Here is a 22,930-nt window from a genome sequence, read left to right as displayed (position 1 = left end):
TGAATTTATATTCTGTGTAATTTCAAGGAAACGTGTGGAGAGATCCTTTTGTGATGGAAGGTTTTGTGTCTGAGAGTTTTACCTCATTAAAATGTTAAAATCAGGGACACCTGCATGACTCAGTCAGTTAAGCATCTGCCCTCAGCTCAGCTCATGATCCCAGTGTCCTGGGATTGAGTCCCACATCAGGCTCCTTGCTCAGCAGGGAGCCTTCTTCTCCCTCTGCCTGCCACTCCCCCTGCTTGCACTCTCTCTCGACTAATAAATAAACAAGATCTTTAAAAAAAAATTAAAATCAGTTTAATAATTATTGTTTGCATCTACAGGATTGTAGTTTTATTGATTGTATGTAGGTAAGTATTGATTGAATACAAAAGAAGTTTTTTTTTTTTGAAGATTTTTTATTTATTTATTTGAGAGACAAAGAGTGAGCAAGAGAGAGAACAAACTGGAAGAGGGGCAGGGGGAGAGGGAGAAGCAGGCTTCCCACTGAGCAGAGAGCCCAATGTGGGGCTTGATCCCAGGACCTTGGGATCATGACCCAAGCTGAAGGCAGTCACTTAACTGACTGAGCCACCTAGGCATCCCAAAAGAAGGGGTTTTTAACACCCTTTATTAAAAAAATAGGTTTGTAATCTACAGATGAAGTATTAATGTGACAATGACTTAGTTTGTCCATATCTTCTCTTTGTATAGTATCTAACAGCATCATTTTCCAGAGAAGACAAGATGATATCATTTGGGACAGAGTCTAGTCAAGTATTATTTCCATGTATCATCATACTTTTAGATTATTTCAAATTTTAGTTGGGCGAGTATTATTTCAATATCACAATAGTATGATATGTTGCTCCTATATATTTATTTACTACATTTTTATAATATTGATTACTTATACTACTTTTGTCAATAGTTACAAAACACCCAAAGTGAATTTAAAATAAGGAACCTGAATAGCTCATGCAATTGGAATTCAGATGTAGAGCAGGCTATCTTTGAACTTAATCCAGCCTGTGTGATCCCATTTCTCTCTAATTTTCTGGGCATCTCTGTTCTCTTTATCACCTCTTACTCATTCTGGCTCAGATTTCCTAAGCTTTTCATTTGCATAAGGCAACACTTAGCAAAGACCAACTTCTTCTTCCTGACTTTTATTAGTAAGAATATTTATCCATAAATCTTCAGTATGCTTCCCCTTGCCTGTCATTGACCCTGATTGTATCATATATCCATTTATTAACTCAACCATTAGGCTTACATCTGGGTTTCTGGCAGATCGTCAGCAAAGGAGATGACTGAACATGACTGTCCAGGTCTAATCTTAACGATCCAACTCTTGAGCTTAGACCAATTCACCAAAGCTTATGACATCTAAAGATTTTATTTATTTATTTGACACAGAGAGAGAAAGCACAAGTAGGCAGAGAGGCAGGCAGAGAGAGAGGGAGAAGCAGGCTCTCCACTGAGCAGGGAGGCGGACGTGGGGCTCGATCCCAGGACCCAGGGATCATGACCTGAGCCAAAGGCAGCCGCTTAACCGACTGAGCCACCCAGGCGCCCCAGCTTATGACATCTAAATTCAAGAGGGGAACACAGAATATTATTGGGATGAAAAAATAATACACTGTTCACAAAATAATTTTACATACATTATCTGATAGTAAATGACTACTCTGAGTGCTGACCCATTTGCAGTTATCTCGAGCATACTTGTGTCCACTCTTCAACATTACAATTGTTATCCGAGTTATAATCTATATAATAGTTTCTTAAATATCTTCAGGGTCCCAAGAAGTAACAAAGCATTTCAACAAATGCTAGGCATCAATAGAAAATTTCTGTAAAATCTCTCTGATTTTTTCAATGTTTTTAGTTCATGAAAAACATAGTATTTCATATAATACTCCCCACTTTACAAAAGAAAAAAATCCACCTTTCCAATATCCTATGGCTAGGGCTCTATATGCCAAAGGACCAGACTGAAGTAAATCTTATTTAATCATTGGGACCATGTGAAAATTTGGACAGAGCTCTACACTATTCATCTGGTTGCTGGAGATGAATATAAATTATTGAAATACACTGAATGGCAAGATCTCCTGTGCAGTTTTCTAGATTTATAGATGTAGATTCATATTCTTTGTCAGGAATCTCATTTTTTTGTTATTTGGTTATTTGATGCATGCTTTTTGTTTTGCTTATTTTTATACTCAGAGTGAATACTTTGAATCACTGCCAGAAACAAGTATCTTCATTATGTTACAGGTTTTGCTTGATTTTTTTTCTTAAAACAGTAAATTTTTTTAAAGAATGCAAATTCCACTTTTGTAATCTGGCAGAAAAACAGCTCACTTTTGGCTTTAGGGAAACCATATAATTCTATGCACTAATGCCTCATGATTAAAAATAAACAAACAAACAACAAAATCAACAACAAACCACTTAGCAACCATTAGCCTCTTGCATTTGTTTAACATGATTTAATGATGTTTAGGAACCTAAAATCACTTCAATATTGAAGCAGAAAATTCATATTATTTATCTTCACAAGAGAAAAGCCCACGGATAGGAAAAATGTTGTAATAACTCAATAAGGAATATTATTTTTTTAGAAAATGGGTGTAGTAGCCTTCTTCTGTCTCTCACACTATGGGCACAAGGTTGCTCACTCAATGCCTATATACTAGAAATTAAATGAGAAAGAGAGAGTCACCTGGCTGGCTCAGACTAGCATGTGACTCTTGATCTCAGGGTCATGAGTTTGAGCCCATGTTGGGTGTAGAGATTACTTTGAAAAAGAGAGAGAGAAAGAAAATTTAAACACTTATGGGCACAGGTATTCTTAATATACCCTATAATCCTCACATGGCAAAGTTGTAGTGTGTTAGCAAACATCTAACAATATATGTTTTGATGAGCAATGCTACATTTAAGGACCAGGGTTAATATTCTGTCTCTGGTTTTAATTGTTTTGAGCCATATGTTGGACATGAAAATTAGTAATACATAGCCTGACCAGTGGCTTCCTGTTCCTGGCTTCTGAAGGGAAAGGCTGGAGCTGCACAGTACACTGATGCCTTCTGTTTCTTTCAGACTGTACCAGGAAATGGCTGTAATTGTGACTAACTTGGGAAGGTGGCTGTGACTCCAACTGTTCATTCTGGCGTTTATAAAACATTTTACGGTGGTGACTGCTTCTGTTAGCGGCCTGCCTTGTAGCCTCATCTGTCAGCTCCCATGGAAAATAAATGGCTTGTTTCCCCACAATGTGTGACTGTCATCAGCCTGGCTCAAACATTGTGGTTGTAATCTATGTTGTTCACAGCTGAATGTTTTTTAGTTCTTCAAGAGATGTGGTTTTTTGCATGCCAGTGATTTCCACTTTCAGCATTTCTTATTTCATTGGAAATGGTCATCTTTGGTGTTTTCTTGTAGTTCTCTATTACCAGTATGTTTAGGATCCAGTTAGATTCACCCTTTATTAAACTTTCGCTGTGCTTCTTTTTATAAATGTAATTTCATTTTCTGTTTTTACTCAGTGATCAGAGTTCTTTTCTATCATTTCACTGAATGTCCAAGGTTTAAAAATTGACAATCCACAATCCCTGGTATATCCCTGAGATCATGCATTTTGTATGCGAGATCTCTGTGTTAACTACTTTGCCTCACAGAGACGTGTAGCCAACAGGTATCAGGCTCTGGGTCTCAACTACTCACAGGTGCTGCTGAATATGTCTTTGACGTTCAGTATGCAAAATGCTGTTAAATTATGGAAAGATATGAAGATGGTGAGATTTAAAAAATCTTATCATCAATTTTATAGTTGCACCAGAGAGAACATCAAGAAACCTGAAAAAGAATAGCTCCCAATTAATGCAGATTAACTACTGAGTATATGTTTTAAATAAGGTATAAACAAAACTCTGGGAGAGGGGGAAACTTTGCATCTCTTTGAGCTAATATCTATTTAAGATATTATAGCATTTTGAAATAAAGAGTAGTCATTATAATTTTCCTGATGTCTACTTTAAGAAAATACTGTGATCCATCCAAGAAAAAGTTGAATAGATAAGATTGAGATTTTTGAAATAGACTAAATAGATAAAATAAAAATTGCCTTTTAAAATCATTAATTATTATTTAATACATTTTGGAACACAGACATAATTGCTAGAATTGATTATTTGATAAACTAAGGCAAGTGAAATAGATTGAAATCACAGGAAAAGGTGGTGCTAACAATACGCATACCAAGTAGTAAACTTAAGGAAGTGTAAATCCTGGTTAACAGAAAGAAAAACCTCAAGTAAGATTGCTAACAGTCTACTTCCTAGGAACTCAATTTTGTTAATATCTTCAGATGATGGACTAATTCTGAGTAGGCGTATTCATTTGACCCACTAGTATCTGATTTTTGTTACTGTTGTTTTTAAATTAGAAGTCAGTTAAGGAAGGAGACATAGTAGAATGTGACAGCGGCCTTACCATATATCACAGATAATGGTTTAACATGAAGTAAAAACAAAACAAAACAGAAAAAAAAAAAACAAAAAAAAAAACAAATAAGCCCCAAAATTTGATTATTAAGCAATAATCATTATCTTGGTTACTTAATAGGATATTAAAAAGGACAAACATAAAATACAATAACTACACTGCCACCACACTCTCTCTCTCTCTCACACACACACCCGTACATGCAAACAGGTGCACAAATCCTAAATGTTTATTTTGCTTAAATTTGATTATATGATGAATTATGACTTGCCGTGGCAAGTCTTAGAAGGATAATTCATCTTTTCATTGACTTTTAAACTATTTAAAAATCTTTGTATTTATTTAATTTTGTTCTGTGTTTGATTATTTCTCTTTGACCTTAAAACTGTACTGTACTCAGGCCAATTTTCTAAGTTGTACAAGCACAGTCTTCTCATTCCAGCTTATGTTTTTGTTTCTGTTGTTGTTGTTACTTCAATTCCCCTAAAATCATGAAATTTCTTCCAAAAATTTCAATTAGCTATCCAAGCCTTACAGGTTTAAGACCAGGCTTATATCCTACTTTTTGATGGATCCCCCTTTACCCGGGACAACTTTTTTTTAGCCAAAATCTATCTCAGATTATTCTTTCAATTTGCCTACTAATTATAGTAAATGGCTCTTGTTTATGTAGAGTCCAATTATTTGTCAAGTCATTTCTAGATACTAGGTTTTTAGAGAAATGGGATAGTTGTATACATCTTTTACATCTTCCAATAATGCCTCAGAGTGGTAACCACATGGAAGTTAAGAATCAAGAAAATTCCTTGCATGATTTATAGGTTGCCTGATAAATATCTATATACATATATCTTATATTTCAATTAGTTTTGTTAGTCATGCACTAATAACTTGCAACTGGCCATGAAATCTTAAAAAAATGTAACACTCACTCACAAAGTGCAAAGGGAAAAATCCTCTTGTAAAATTGTAGACATCTGGGCAGCTGGGTGGCTCAGTCATTAAGCGTCTACCTTCAGCTCAGGTCATGATACCAGGGTCTTGGGATTAAGTCCCGCATTGGGCTCCCTGCTCAGTGGGAAGGCTGCTTCTCCCTCTCCCTCTTCCCCTGCTTGTGTTCCCTCTCGCACTGTCTCTCTCTCTGTCAAATAAATAAATTTAAAAAAAGTTGTAGACATCTGTACCATCATCATATAAGAAATCCTAAACATACTGAGGCTAAATTCTGATTATTAAACTTAATAACAATGAGCTTCCCTTCCACCTGCAAAAGGAGGAAGTGTAAAGGGAAAAGGTACTTCTTGTCTCTGCTTTCTATACTAACTGCTAGATTAATTTGCCCAGAAAAAGAACAAAAATTAAAAAAAATTAAAAATGCTGCCTCTAATTTTTTAAATTTAAATTTTTAAAATAAATTAGACAACATATAGTACATCATTAGTTTCAGATGTAGAACCCAACAATTCATCAGTTTCATATAACACCCAGTGTTCATCACTTCATATGCCTTCCCCAATGCCCATCACCGAATTTCCCCACCCCCCCCCACCTCCCCTTCAAGAACCTTCAGTTATTTTCCTATTGTTAATAGTCTCTCACAGCTTTTCTCCCTCTTTGATGACTTCCCATTCAGTTTTCTCTCCCTTCCCCTATGATCTTCTGCACTGTTTCTTTTATTCCATGTATGAGTGAAACCATATGATAATTGTCTCTTTGACATTTCGCTCAGCATAATACCCTCCAGCTCCATCCACATGGATGTAAATAAAAATATCTAATCCTTTCTGATGGCTGAGTAATATTCCATTGTATATATACATACCACACCTTCTTTATCCATTCATGTGTCGATGGACATCTCAGCTCTTTCCATAGTTTGGCTATTATGGACATTGCTGCTATAAACATTGGGGTGCAGGTACCCCTTTGGATCACTACTATAAAGTAGTGGGGGTAAATACTTAGTAGTGCAATTGCTGGGTCATAGAGTAGTTCTATTTTTAATTTCTTGAGGAACTTCTATACTGTTTTCCAGAATGACCGCACCAGCTTGCATTCCCACCAACAGTGTAAGAGGGTTCCCCTTTCTCTGCATCCTCACCAACAACTGATGTTTCTTGACTTGTTAATTTTAGCCATTCTGACTGATGTGAGGTGGTATCTCATTGTGGTTTTGATTTATATTTCCCTGATGACAAGTGATGTGTAGTATTTTTTCATGCGTCTGTTGGCCATCTATATGTCTTCTTGGAGAAATGTCTCCATGTCTACTGCCCATTTCTTGACCAGATTCTTTGTTTTTTGGGTGTTGAGTTTGATAAGTTCTTTTAGATCTTGGATACTAGCCCTTTATCTGATATGTCATTTGCAAATATCTTCTCCCATTCCATAGCTTGCTTTTAGTTTTATTGACTCTTTCCTTTGCTGTGCAGAACCTTTTTATCTTAATGAAGTCCCAGTGGGTTGGTTTTTTTTTTTTTCTTTTTTTTTTTTTTTTCTTTTGTTTTCCTTGCCTTTGGAGACATGTCTAGCAAGAAGTTGCTGCATCTGAGGTTAAAGAAGTTGCTGCCTGTGTTCTCCTCTAGGATTTTGATGGATTCCTGTCTCACGTTTAGGTCTTTCATCTCTTTTGAGTTTATTTTTGTGTATGGTGGAAGAAAATGATCCAGTTTCATTTTTCTGCATGTGGCTCTCCAATTTTCTCAACACCATTTGTTGAAGAGACTGTCCTTTTTACATTGGATATTTTTTCCTGCTTTGTTGAAGATTAGTTGACCATAGAGTTTAAGGTCCATTTCTGGGTTCTCTATTCTGTTCCATTGATCTATGGGTCTGTTTTTGTGCCAGTACCATACTGTCTTGATGATTACAGCTTTGTAATATAACTTGAAGTCTGGCATTGTGATGCAACCAGTTTTAGTTTTCTTTTTCAACATTCCTCTGTCTATTCAGTGTCTTTTTTGGTTCCATACAAATTTTAAGATTATTTGTTCTAGCTCTGTGAAAAAAGTTGATGGTGTTTTGATAAGGATTGCATTGAATGTGTAGATTGCTATGGGTAGCATAGACATTTTAACAATATCTTTTCTTCCAACCCATGAGCATGGAATGTTTTCCATTTCTGTTTCTTCCTCAATTTCTTTCATAAGCATTCTGCAGTTTTTAGAGTACAGATCCTTTACCTCTGGCTAGGTTTATTCCTAGGTATCTTATGATTTTGGGTGCAATTGTAAATGGGGTTGACTGCTTAATTTTTATTTCTTCTGTCTCATTGTTAGTGTACAGAAATGCAACTGGTTTCTGTGCATTGATTTTTGTATCCTGCCATGTTGCTGAATTGCTGTATGAGTTCTAGCAATCTTGGGGTGGAATCTTTTGGGTTTTCCACATAAAGTATCCTGTCATCTGCAAAGAGTGAGAGTTTGACTTCTTCTTTGCCAACTTGAATGCTTTTTATTTCTTTTTGTTGTCTGATTGCCAAGGCTAGGACTTCTAGTACTATGCTGAACAAAAGTGGTGAGAGCGGGCATCCCAGTCATGTTCCTGAACTTAGGGGAAAAGCTCTCAGGTTTTCCCCAATGAACATGGTATTTGCCGTGGGCTTTTCATATATGGCTTTTATGATATTGAAGTATGTTCCCTCTATCCCCACACTGTTCTAATCAAGAAAGGATGCTGTATTTTGTCAAATGCTTTTTCTGCCTCAATTGAGAGGATCATACAGTTTTTGTCCTTTCTTTTATTAATGTGATGTATCACGCTGATTAATTTGTGCAGGTTGAAATACCCTTACAGCCCAGGAATAAATACCACTTGGTCGTGGTGAATAAACTTTTTAATGTACTGTTGGATCCTACTGGCTAGGATCTTATTGAGAACTTGGCATCCATGTTCATCAGGGATGTTGGTCTGTAATTCTCCTTTTTGGTGAGGTCTTTGTCTAGTTTGGGGATCGAGGTAATGCTGACCTCATAGAATGAGTTTGGAAGTTTTCCTTCCATTTTTATTTTTGAAACAGCTTCAGAAGAATAGTTATTAATTCTTCTTTTAATGTTTTGTAGAATTCCCCTGGGAAGCCATCTGACACTGGACTCTTGTTTGTTGGGAGATTTTTGATTACTGCTTCAATTTCCTTGTTTGTTATGGGTCTGTTCAGGTTTTCTATTTCTTACTGTTTCAGTTTCAGTAGTTTATAAATTTCTAGGAATGCATCCATTTCTAAGATTACCTAATTTGTTGACATATAGTTGCTCATAATATGTTCTTAAAATTGTTTGTATTTCCTTGGTGTTGGTCATGATCTCTCCTCTTTCATTCATGATTTTATTAATTTTGATCCTTTCTCTTCTTTTTGATAAGTCTGGCTAGGGGTCTGTCGATCTTATTAATTCTTTCAAAGAACCAGCTTCTAGTTTCATTGATCTGTTCTACTCTTTTGGTTTCTATTTCAGTGATTTCACCTCTAATCTTTATTTTTTATCTTCTCCTGCTTGGTTTAGGCTTTATTTGCTGTTCTTTCTCCAGCTCTTTAGGTGTAAGGTTAGCTTGTGTATTTGAGACTTTTCTAATTTCTTGAGAAAGTCTTGTATTGCTATGTACTTCCCTTTTAAGACTGCCTTTGCTGCATCCCAAAGGTTTTGAACAGTTGTGTTTTCATTTTCATTTGTTTCCATGAATTTTTTAAATTCTTCTTTCCTTTCCTGGTTGACCCATTCATCCTTTAGTAGGATGCTCTTTAACCTCCAAATATTTGAGTTCTTTCAAATTTCCTTTTGTGATTGAGTTCAAGTTTCAAAGCATTGTGATCTGAAAATATGCAAGGAATAATCCCAATCTTTTGGTACTAGTTGAGACCTGATTTGTGACCCAGTATGTGATCTATTCTGGAGAAAGTTCCATGTGTACTGGAGAAGAATGTGTATTCTGTATTTTGTATTCTGCATTCAGATGGAATGCTCTGTATATATCTGTGAAGATCATCTGATCTAGTGTTTCCTTGTCGGTCTTCTGCTTAGAGGATGTGTCTATTGCTGTGAGTGGGTGTTAAAGTTCCCTACTATTATTGTAATTGAATCAATGTGTTTCTTTAATTTTGTTATTAATTGGTTTGTATAACTGGTTGCTCCCAAGTTAGGAGCATAAATATTAACAATTGTTAGATCTTCTTGTTGAATAGACCCTTTAAGTATGATATAGTATCCCTCTTTATCCCTTACTATAGTTTTTGGTTTAAATTCGAATTTGTCTGGTATAGGAATTACTACCCCAGCTTTCTTTTGATGTCTAGTAGGATGATAAATGGTTCTCCACACCCTCACTTTCAATCTGGAGCTGTCTTTGGGTCTAAAATGAGTCTCTTGTAGACAGCATATGGATGGGTCTTTCTTTTCTATCCAATCTGATACCCTGTGTCTTTTGATTTGAACATTTAGCACATTCATGTGTAGAGTAACTATTGAAAGATATGAATTTAGTGCCATTGTATGACTTGTAAAATCCCTATTTCTGTATATTGTCTCTGTTTCTTTCTGGTCTGTTACTTTTGGATTCTCTCTTTGCTTATAGGATCCCCTTTAATATTTCTTGCAGGGCTGGATTAGTGATTACAAATTCTTTTAGTTTCTGTTTGTCCTGGAGGCTTTTTATCTCTCCTTCCATTCTAAATGACAGCCTTGTTGGATAAAGTATTCTTGGCTGCATGTTTTTCTCATTTAGTACCCTGAATACATCATGCCAGCTCTTTCTGGCCTGTCAGGTCTCTGTGGATAGGTCTGCTGCCAGTTTAATGTTCCTACTCTTGTACATTAAGGACCTCTTGACTTGAGCTGCTTTCAGGATTTTCTCTTTATCTCTGAAATTTGCAAGCTTCACTACTATATGTACAGGTGTTGATATATTTTTATTGTTTTTGAAGGGGATTCTCTGTACCTCCTGGACTTGAATGCCTGTTTTCTTCCCCAGATTAGGAAGTTCTCAGCTATGATTTGCTCAAATATACCTTCTCTCTCTCTCTCTCTCTCTCTCTCTTTCTTCTTCCTCTGGGAACCCCAATGATTCTAATACTGTTTCACTTTATGGTATTGCTGATTCCTTGAAGCCTCCTCTTGTGCTCTATTAGTTATATTTCTCTCTTTCCCTCGGCTTCCTTCCTTTCGATCATCTTATCTTCCACGTCACTAACTCTTCTGCCTCATTTACCCTGCTGTTAGAGCATACATTTTAGACTGCATCTCAGTTAAAGCATTTTTAATTTCAGCCTGATTAGATTTTATTTCTGCACTAAGAGATTCTGTAGTGTCTTTTATGCTTTTTTCAAGCCCAGCTAGTAACTTTATAAGTAATATTGAATTCTAGTTCTGACATTTTACTTATATCCATATTGATTAGATCCATGGCAGAGAGTATTACCTTTGGTTCTTTCTCTTGCTGTGGATTTCTACTTCTAGTCATTTTGTCCAGAGAAGAATAGATGAATGAGAGAACTAAATACAAAAATATCAACCATTACCCCAGCAAAATACACACTAGACAAATCCAAAGAGCTTAGAAATCAAAAAAAAAAAAAGGAAAAAGAGAGAATATAATCTCACAGTGGACAAAACAGGGTGATCCACTTGGTCCTGGGTGCATTTTGGTCTGCTTGTTAGAAGACACTAAATCCTAAAATTGTAAAAAAAGAAAAACTTATATATATATATACAACAATAAAATTGAATACAGTGAAAGGAAGCCAAAATGAAGAATATATCTATAAAATGTAAATGTAAAAATGAAAATTAAAACAAGACTTAAAAGCAAAGAGTTGATAAAATAAGAAACTAGTTGAAAAGGGAAAAAAAAGAAAATTTTAGAATGAAAGACTAAAGACTCATGAGAAAAAACCTCAAATTCTATATACTATTTTACCCTAGTGCAGGAGATTTTCAGTTCTGAGTGATCCATAAACTTGGTATTTGCCTGATAGTCCTGCTGGTCTTCTGGGCAAGGGGCCTGTTGCATTGATTCTCAGGCACCTTTGCCTGGGCAGAGTTGCACCACCCTTTGCCAGGGGGCCAGACTCAATGTAAGCTGCTTCGGGTTGCTCCATTTGGCTTTTGTTCCCCAGAGGTTTTTTGCACCACTTGAAAAAAGTGGTCGCTTTTCTATTTGTAGACTTCCAGCAATTCTTTTCTTAGATCTCAGGTTGAATTCACAGGTGTTCAGAATGATTTGAAAGATATCTAGCAGAATTCAAGGGACTAGATGAAACACGGGTACCCTACTCTTCCACCATCTTCCTTCTCAAGCTGGTGCCTCTAATTTTGCGAGTATTGTTAGATTAAAACATCTGAGTGATTGATGACATAAATAACATAAAAGTTTTATCTTAAAACTTATGGGTAACTTTTTGCAAACTCACTCTTCTATTAATGCTCACAGTTTTTATCTCATATCTTAACATGTTGCCTCTCTCAAAATTGTTATAGACAAGTGCTACCAAAAAATGTTAACCATTTCATTCAGTTATTCCCTTCCATATGCTTTTAAAATATTACCCCTACTCTTTCATCCCTGTCTTTTTATCTATCTTTTTTTTGTTTCTCTCCTTTTTTTTTCTGTCATTCACCTTCCTCTCATCTTTATTTTTTTCTTTCCTTTTATCACTATATGTTAGAAAATTATTAAAAAAAAAAAAGAAAATTATTTAGTGAAAATCTTGACGTTAAACTTTGACATGTTCCAATGTCAATTTATATTGATTCTGCCCTTGAGGTACTTATTGTCTGGTAAGACAGATGGCATACACCTAAAATAATTATAATACACATTATAAGTGATAAATGCCACAAGAAAATTACTGATAAAGAATTTCCCACATACAAACTATCTTTTTTCAGCATTTTAAATCATAATTTCTGAATCTACTGTTTATTAAACTTTTTTAATTATTAAACTTTTATTTATTTTTTTTAAGAATTCTATCCATTAGTGTTAATTAAAAATTTCCTTTAGTGTTAATCAACAATTTCTCAACATTTACTAGGGCATGGAGAACTACAGAAAGTTTGAGAGTAACAACTTGAAATACCCACATTTAATATATGAGTTAATACTGGCACCTGTATTGAGGAAGACTTAATCAGAAAGGGCAATCCCCAGTTCAGAGACTATTGAAATTAGTGTAGCAAAAGAAAACAAATAGATGAATAAAAGCATATAATAGGGAGAAGAATATACTAGGGTTGATTTGAATAATATATGTGAAATAGAGTTATTATGAACCTTCTTCCTGATGCAGTCCTTCTCAGCCATCAGCAAAACTCCTTAGGAGGAATGAAATGAGATGAGCAGTAAGCAGAGACATTACAAACTAACAGGAGTAGTGCTGGTCAACAGAATTGTGTGTCTGTCTAGCGAGGACCCCCTCTCTCACATGACCCATGTGATCGTGGTGGAGCTACCCTCTTTGAGTGATGAGACCTTGCCCATACGACCACACTGGATATGTTCAAGGGTAAAAAGCTCAAACAAGTGTAGCCAAGATCTTCTCTGATGATTAGAATCTGGTTATAAAGGTATTTCCCCCCTATGGGTATCTATACTAGAAGATGAAACCTGTTCTTGGCACATGAATATTTGAAATAAGGAAATTGGATTTAGAGGAAAAATAGAAACATTACTGCTGATTGTAGGGACATATATTATGCCAAACAGGTCATGACAAAGGAAGGAAAAGCAGAAGAGGCAAGGGCAACATGTGTGGCTTGGCTAGTAGGGATAGCCCAGCAGAGGTGGTACCACAGGAATCCATCTATAAGCAGGTTATCTTGTAGGTTTTTCAAGTTACATTTGCACATTTATGATAAATTCCCCTCACTTTCTTAAGAAAAATCAAGTTGAATTTCTCCCACATGCCAATCATGAGAGTAGGATTTCCACTAATTGAAAGGAAACCTCAATATAAAAGTTCTTAGGCAGAATAACGGGTTTGGGGGTACTTTCAGTCTCTCTCCTAATAAAGACATCATTGTTTTCTCTATGTTAGCATGTGTCTTAGTTGCATCCCTACTCTGTATGGGTTGTAAAATTATTTTACACAGGCAAGGTGCATATTGAACATATCTGATTACATTGGAGAGATACTCTTGTTAAATAAAGTCATGTTAAATGAATAATGTCTATGTGGTTAACATAAAGAGCAGAAAAACAAAACTGTCATGTTCAAAGATTGTAAGTAGAACCTATTTTCAATATAAACCAAAGGTTTCAGCCCATAATGAACCTAGATAGTTGATGCAAAGTGTGACATAATTTGTCCTTTTTTTCCCTATATTATATTCATATCTAAACATAATAAAGTTAACTAGAGTTGTCAATAAAGTTATTTATAGGAGAAATTGAACTGAATTGATATTAGTCATGAGAGGAGTTCCACAGTTTTCCTGAGTGAGTACATAATCCATATTCTGTATATTTTCTAAATCTCCATTAATGTTTTAAACTCTAAACAGTGAATCTGGAATATTGTGAAATCCTCAATGCTTACAGATAATTTCAGCTATGTTCTCTAGAATGTTTGTCAAAACTATTTGTCAAAATATAAGCTAAGAAATATTACAGTCTTCTTTGGAAGGATTATCATCATGGAGTAATCATATTCATCATCACACAGAATATTTACACTTGTTTTTCTTTGTTTAGGAATAATATGTGTTAATAACAACCTTCATTTAATCTGACAGCTGTTTTGTGCGATTTGTTTACATAGTGGGCTTAATATATATAATAATTTCTATAAAATATTACATGTCAACCAGAGTTCTCTCAGATTTACTTCATATAGGAGTCAGGTGCATAAAAATTTGAGGAACAAGTGATTAGTAGAAGCAAATTTTACCTAACACCTAACTCTCAAGACAAGTTAGAGATTTTCAGACAAATTATAACAAAGTGAAGAGTGGAAACTGGATGAGAATGAAGTTGATGGGGAACAAGGATTAGTTTCCTAAATGGACTGCAGTTAGTCAGTATTCATAGATTAAGATCTACTCTTGTGAATTGTATCAATTACCATTATCCAGGTTCTGAATAAGACCTCAATTAGAACCCATGGAACATTCAGCCCTCACTTGAATGGGCTTATCTGTTTGTGTCAAGGTATATTAGTTTTCTTTCTAGGTGGCCTCATGAGAACTCCCTTTGATAAAACCCAAAAAGTCATGCAGCATTTATTGCTTTGTTATAGTGATGCTTGTTTGTAGCCTTATATTTAATGAAACCCGTGTGGTAGGCTGAACAACGCTCCCAAAGATATGTTCACATCTTCATACCTTGATCCTATGTTACCATAATTGGGAAAAGAGTGTTTGCCAATGTGATTAAGTTAAGGATCTTTAGATGAGGAGATCATTCTGGATTATCCCAGTGGGCCTTAAATGACATCACAAATATCCTTATAAGACTAAGGCAGAGGAAGATTAGACAGACACACAGAGGAGATGGAGATGCAAAGATACAGGGAGAAATTGGAGTGATGTGTCAACAAGCCCATGAATGCTGCCCCCAGAGGACGAAAGAAGCAAGGAATGGATTTTCTTATACAACCTTCAGAGGGAGTGTTGTCCATTTGAGTGTGGTCCTTGATTTGAGACTTCCAACCTCCAGAACTGTGAGAGAGTATATTTCTGTTGCCTTAAGCCATAGAATTTGTGGTAATTTATTACAAAATCTATAGGAAAATAATACAACCCCTATACCTTTGCTACATAAACATTCCTTTTGTTAGTAGCCTGAGATAAAAGGTGGATCCCTGGAATCTAGTGGACTGGTTGAATAAGATATAAATTGCTAAATATCTGAATATGAGTGAGAATGGATGGAACCAACTCATGATCTTTCTTTAAGTATAGCTGTAATCAAATGTACTTCTTGGGTAAATATATAAATATACATACATATGTATATGTATGTAAGCATTATACATTTGTTTAGTGGGAATAAAAGAGGACTTTTACTTTTGATCCTCAAGGTAAATCAAATTAAGAAATACTATCTTAATAAATTCTAATTTCTTTGTAACTATATCACTCTATGCCACATGAAAGGGAATTTAGGAAAGTGAGCTGATAAACGGAGAGAATTTTTTTCCTCTCCATTTCTGGATGTATTTAGACTTACCAGGCACTGCAGTGGAGTAAATGAAATAATCTTGGCACACAAGCATTGACAAGTTAAGAGGAATTATATGTTCTGGGATGCTTGAAATAGATATTCCCAAGAGTTGACCGTATAGTTAGGCACCAGGCAGATTATAGTCCATATTTTCACATATACGCTATGTGTCTCTGATACATTATTAAAGAACATTCCAAAACATTCAAGTGTAGCACCTTTCTATCTGTGTAGATGCCATATGTACAACCTTTGTGTAGAGCTCCCTGTTTGATATAGTTAAGAGAAACACAGAAAGTATAGATCTACCATCATAAGGCAAGGTCGAAGACCCAATTCTACTAGTCATCTAACAGTGAAACCAACTGGTGGTATGTTCCTCCCTCAACTTATACAGAATTCCAAGCATGTATATTACAAATGTTGAAACCTCTATTTCATGGCTATGAAAATTTAGAGAAGAGTCAGGGCATATCAACACATGACAAGAAAGAAATATAAAGAAAAGTAGCAAAGTCTTTAGTTTTCATTTCAACATTAAAGCAAATACCACCTGCATAGTCAGAAATGCCCACATTCTTAACAGACTGTGAGAAGTCAAGCAGGTGCTGAGGGGAAAATAGTAAAGAAAAAAAACATAATTTCTAAAAATAAATAAAGCACTTATTTTCAAGTTTTTGACATCCTGCTTATTTTTCTTCCAATAAAGTTATAGCAAGTATAACATATATTGTAGAGTCACATTTTTCAGAAGATGGCCTAAGAGACCATGGAACTATAATCTATAGAAATGCCAAAAAATAGATGAGTCAAATATTTTGTTTCTTTTTGTGTGTGTTTTTAAAGACAACTCCAAAAAATGAAAATGAAATTTCTCACCTGGTATTTATGTTTTTAGAAGCAAGATTACAGAAATTATCCAGACAGTGGAAAATCCTAAATTTATAATGATTGTAAAATAGTTAAAGAAACCCTGGTGTAACCATACAGTGAAATTGGTGCTACTGTTATTGCCATGGATTGTTTGGTTATAAGTAAGAGAACCTCCCATGGTACCTCTACCCAAAATGAGGATTGCCTTTTAGGAAGAATGCCATATATAAGGTTACCAGATAAAATACAAGATATCTGGTAATTGTGAATTTCAAATAAACAACAAATAACATTCTAGCATAACTATGTACCAAATACTGCACTATTATGCTATATTTATACTTAAAGTCTGATTTGTGGTTTATCTGAATTTCAACTGCAACAAAGTGTCCTGCATTTTTTTTTAGGTGTCCTGTATTTTTATTTGCTAAATCTGTCAGCCCTAACAAGGTGTCTTAGGTATTTCCAGGTGTCAAGAAAGACTAGGGAATGGATCTAGAAATTGCACAGGAAACTATGCAATTTCTTACTGTCTTCTCGCAATGACTCTGATTCTTTCTCCATCTTATTCTCTGGCTTCTCTTCTTTTTTCCAAAACTGAATAATTTTTCTACGTCATTTTCATTTTTGCTCAATATAGAGTAATTTTATTTTTGTCTTTGGTGTTTTGGTGTGTGGGTTTGTTTTTTTCCTATATTCATTATAGAAATAGTTTGGCCCAGCTTTGCTCATGATCTACCTCTGGTCAAATCAAGGTTTAAATCACAAGGCCCAATTTCCCCTTACTAGATGCTGAAGGAGCGGACTCAAAGAAATTAAGCAGAGAAATGAATAACATGCCTATTAAAGCTATAGTGATAAACCATACCTTTAAAGACTATTAGTTTATGAACTTCAAGTGTATAATATTAATTGATAGTATTTCTATAAAATCCATCTACACTATAAAACTCCAATTTTGTTATACACACACATGCACATATGTAAACACAACTATGATCATACAAGTGAGAAAAGAAAAAGAAAAATATAGTAACATATATTCCCAAGGATGGCTGTTGTTATTATTAAAAGTAACTTTATATTTTACACATATTTTTCTACTTGCTGAATTTCCTACAAAGAGCTCTTTTTTTTTAAGATTTATTTATTTATTTATTTGACAGAGAGAGCAAGAGCTCACAAGCAGGGGGAGGGGCAGGCAGAAGCAGAGGGAGAGGAGAAGCAGGCTTACCGCAGGGTGGGGAGCCCAGTGTGGAGCTCCATCCCAGGACCATGGGATCATGACCTGAGCCGAAGGCAGACCACCCAGGTGCCCTCCTACAAAGAGCTCTAATTATTTATATAAAGAATCATAGTAAGAAATAGCTAAGAGGAGGAAAAAAACATGTTTTCCAAGAATTATAAATTTTGGTAGGGTTGTTTAGTAATCCAATGGATTGACATATTTTTGTAAATTTTAATTGCAAACTCCTCAGTCTGAAGATCTCTAAAAATTTGCCCCAGAATATAACATTTCAAAGGACAAGAAATTTAAAAAGGCCAATATCTATGATATCTTAAGATAAAAAAACATATAAGAGAAAATTGAGATATTTAAGCAAAAACACATTATTTTGAGTTGTCTTTTAACTTCATTTCCATATTCTATAAAAACACAGACAAGGCTTGAAATTGTTAAGCATATAATCAGCACAAAGTAAAAAATTTAAAGAGCTAAGCAATATTTAAGATCATATAAGAAAATTGCTCTTACAAAGTTCTCATCACTTGTTAAACTGTTTTATCAAGTCTATTTGTTATCATCTTTGGGAATATCTATAATTTCAATCTTTTGACATTCCATTTCATCATTTGTTAGAATTTTATTTTTTATTTTTTATTTTTTATCCTAAAAGCTCATCTGAAACTTCCAATGATTGATTCTGGTTCTGTCTCTGTGTAGGTATGGATGAGTATAAATCCTCTTTTACATAGAAGTCCTTATATTTGAAGATATATTTTTCTTTTCACTTGTTGGATTCCCAACTAAAATCTTTATTCCTTCAGCTACCCTGTCCATGCATTTTCACTTTGACCTTCTGGCTTCTGTCAAAATAACAATCTGTTTAGGCATTTAGACTAAAACTTACAGCTTACAGTGAATGAATCACCAAGTTCTGTCAATTCTTCTTTTAAATTCACCTTGAGTTCCCGTGTTGATCTCTATTTCTGCTGCTCCTACTTAAGTCATTGTTTTATGCTTACTGAATTATTTAAAGTAGTCTCTGATACTTGGCTTGCTCTTCATTTGTGAAATTATCTTAATAGTTTTTACTTGATTAATCTTCTGAAAACACTGCTTTGTGTATAAGCAGCTAAGCCCCCAAATCATCCATGCCATGGCACCTGGGTGGCTCAGTCTGTTAAGTGTCTGCCTTCGGCTCAGGTCACGATCCTGGAGTCCCAGGATCGAGTCCCGCATCAGGCTCCTTGCTCAGCTGGGAGACTGCTTCTCCCTCTGCCCCTCCCCCTGCTCATGCTCTCTCTCTCTTTCTCTCTCTCTCACGCTCACTCTCAAGTAAATAAATAAAATCTTTAAAAAAAAATCATCCATGCCAAACACACAAAAAAGGGAAAAATCTGTCCTATACTTGGTCTCTAGTACATTATGACAAAAAGAGATAGAACAAGATGTGTTTCAAAATCCAAGACACTGTTCATTGCCATCTAGCCTGCCTAAAATACTATTTCATCCTTACATATTAGACTCCATCTTTTCTTCAAGGTCAGGTCAATTATTGAGGCTTATGGAAGCATAATGCCTTTTCCTAAGTCCTGAATCAGTGGTTGTATCACTATCTGTGATATAAGTACACAAAATTTTTAAAATGAGATTCCAAGCCCATACAATATAAAGCTTAGATTTTGTAAAGAAGAAGCCGATGTAAAGAAGCCAATGTAAAGAAGAAAACATAGTTAAAATTTCCTTATAGTTTATGAGCTAAAGCTAAGGAGTGAGCCAGCCAACTTATGGTCTAGAAACAGATGAAATAAATATCTTAATGTAAATATTACTTTAATTTTCATATGGGAAACTAAGAGTTTTCTCTCACATGTTTTCTTCTTAATGTCAAAAAAGTTTCTAGACGTTATACAATTTATAATTGCAAAGTCTATAAAATTTGTTCAGAAATAAAGGTCCTTTTAAAAACAGAAATTCATACTATATCTTAAAAAAAATCCAGAGATAATTCACAGATCTATATAAATTCATTATTAACTGCAACTATATTCAAGCATCGTAAATCTTATTCACACAAAAGACACAATAGTAGTTAATTCCTTGGAGTTACCTATGAGTAATTAAATAACACAAAGGACTTCTCAAATATGAGGTATGCAAAAAGTTCCTTTAAGGTACAAAATTACATTTTTCCTCCAAAGTTTTTTTTTTTTTTCTAATTGGAAATATGCTTTGTTCTCCAAATATTTTGCATTTGGATAGAAACAGAGTTCATCATGATTGGGAAATTTCTTTTTTTTTTCTCTCATCTAGTCAAGGCTACTCTGATTACCTCAGAGTAATTAGCAATGAAATACAAAACAGGTGGTATATGAGAGTTACTTATCATATAACTATAAACAATTCAGGGATGGAAATAATAAAACTGTTGGAAATTTGTTTATTCATTTTTAATTCTTGGAATTTTAATTCTAAAGAATTTGAATTTTAAAAAATTAAGAGAACACAATGAATTTTTAATTCTAAGAATGCATATTTGGAAATTATATTTAATAAAATAACTATAATGTTAAAAAGGAGATCTAATGGTTAATAGTTTTGAAATATTTATATATAATATAAATATGGTATTTATATTATAGAGCATTGATTTTATAAAGGATTGAAATTTGTGTGCTGTCAATTCTTAAGTACCTACAGTTAAAATGAGGAAAGAGCAGCTGGTTATAGTCACCCTCTTGTTAGCCAAGAAAATTATTCTTCTGCACTAGCCTCACTTGGTCTAATCCAGATTTGAGCTAAGAGATGAGGCTATAAGTATGCATTTTAGATTAAGCCTTGGCACAGTGTTATTCAATTGTGCTTTGGGTTTATGGATTGGCAGCTATTTCCACTGCAGCTGCAAGTAACAAAGGGAGAAAGTAAGGGCTGAGTGTGGAGAGGTAGGAGGAGACTATATCTTGAAGGAATATGAATGACACGCTAAGAAGCTAAGACTTTACGTTGGAAGTTATTCAAGGTGTTTGAGCAGAGTGCTGTGATCTAACATTGCTGTCCTGTGACAGTGCCACTCTATGTCTACTCACAGAGAGATTTTTAAGGTAATTCTCACACCAGGAGAGTTTTGTTTTCCTTTTTAATAAGCATCACTAGCTAGGTTTAATTCTTTGTCATTTCCATAAGAATTACTGTCAAATTTTTGAAAGTAAAGAAGCTGTCACATTCAACCATGTCATTCTATAAATATCTGCTTTTGACAAGGGCATATATAGGTAAAGAACTGCACTGCTCTTATATTGGCCTAAGCAAATACACTAAAATGCTATAATATTTAAATTGATAGTATAAAATATATTTGATGTTTTACATTTAACATTAGTAAGAAAAATATTGCATACAGGGAAAAAAGAAAGAGGATAGCTCGGTTTGTAAAAATGTGCTTTATTGGAATTTCCTTTGTTCAAAAGATAGGAGAAAATGCATGATCAACAAATAATTCTTCGGGGACTTACTCAGTTGTAGGATACACTAGGTGTGCTGTTTCTACTTCTTTTTTCTCTCCCAATGCATTTATCCATTCACTCAATTTATTTGTTTATATACCTATATAAAAGTGTATATATACAGAAAACAACAACAACAACAACGACAAGAAAAAACCCAGAAATAAGTCCACTCATACTACTTGTTTCTTACTGATTAAAGTATCATGAGAGAGAATTAGGAGTCAGTTAAAGTGTAGTTCTAAGCTTTGTTTTTCCATGTTCTCATGGTCTTCTGTTAATCTGGGGAAAATTAACATTGACGTAATATGTTCCTGGGAATCAAGTATTTTCAAATGAAAAAGAACTAGGTATGTATTTTAAGCACGGAAAGGTTGTAAATACCAGGAATATTTTTATGAAAACGAAAAAAAAAAAATCTGGGATATCTGTGGTACATTGAAAAATAAAATAGTCACCTTATTTCAAAAGAATAATGCAAGCAGTACATGACTAAAAAAAAAAATGTGTGTCATACTTGAAATTCTTAAAAGTTCTCAGAATCAAATATTAATTGCTCAATTATATGTCAGAGTTCTGACTAGTCCAATATGAAATTAAAGACAAAGATCAGCATCCACTTCTACTACTGTCTTTCATAATTAGAAAACTACTTAAGTGGAATTTATCTCTTGTACATACAATCTTTCTAAAATGAAAAAAAAAAGGTCAACAAACAAAATATAGACAGTAACATTACATCCACAGGTGTGGTAAAATATTCTCATCATTAGTGAATTTCAAAGGGTCCTTGATACTAACAAGGAATAACAGTATAATCAGAAATTCATGAGATTGAAATTGAGATCAGGGGCACCTGAGTGGCTCAATCCTTAAGCGTCTGACTTTGGCACAGGTCATGATCCCAGGGTCCTGGGATCGAGCCCCGCATCAGGCTCCCTGTTTGGTGGGAAGCCTGCTTCTCCCTCTCCCACTCCCCCTGCTTGTGTTCCCTCTCTCGCTGTCTCTCTCTGTCAAATACATAAATAAAATCTTTAAAAAAAATTTTAAAATCAAAAAGAGAAATTCAGATCAATTGGGTTTTCACTCTTCCTTACAACCTACATAATCTTAAATAAATTATTTAACCTCTCTGACTTATTGTTTCCAATTTTTTTAAATTTTATTTTATTATGTTATGTTAATCACCATACATTACATCATTAGTTTTTTTTTTTTTTTTTTTAAGATTTTATTTATTTATTTGAGAGAGAGAGAATGAGAGAGAGCACATGAGAGGGGGGAGGGTCAGAGGGAGAAGCAGACTCCCTGCCGAGCAGGGAGCCCGATGCGGAACTCGATCCAGGGACTCCAGGATCATGACCTGAGCCGAAGGCAGTCGCTTAATCAACTGAGCCACCCAGGCGCCCTCATTAGTTTTTGATGTACTGTTCCATGATTCATTCTTTGCGTATAACACCCAGTGCTCCATTCAATACGTTCACTCTTTAATACCCATCACCAGGCTAACCCATCCCCCTACCCCCATCCCCTATAGAACCCTCAGTTTGTTACTCAGAGTCCATAGTCTCTCATGGTTCATCTCCCCTTCCGATTCCTGCCCCCCTTCATTTTTCCTTTCCTACTACCTTCTCCTTCTTCTTCTTCTTCTTCTTCTTCTTCTTCTTCTTCTTCTTCTTCT

This window comes from Phoca vitulina, unplaced genomic scaffold (genome assembly GCF_004348235.1).
Source record: "Phoca vitulina isolate PV1807 unplaced genomic scaffold, GSC_HSeal_1.0 scaffold67, whole genome shotgun sequence".
NCBI classification, from domain to species: domain Eukaryota; kingdom Metazoa; phylum Chordata; class Mammalia; order Carnivora; family Phocidae; genus Phoca; species Phoca vitulina.
This window is presented reverse-complemented; position numbering follows the sequence as displayed.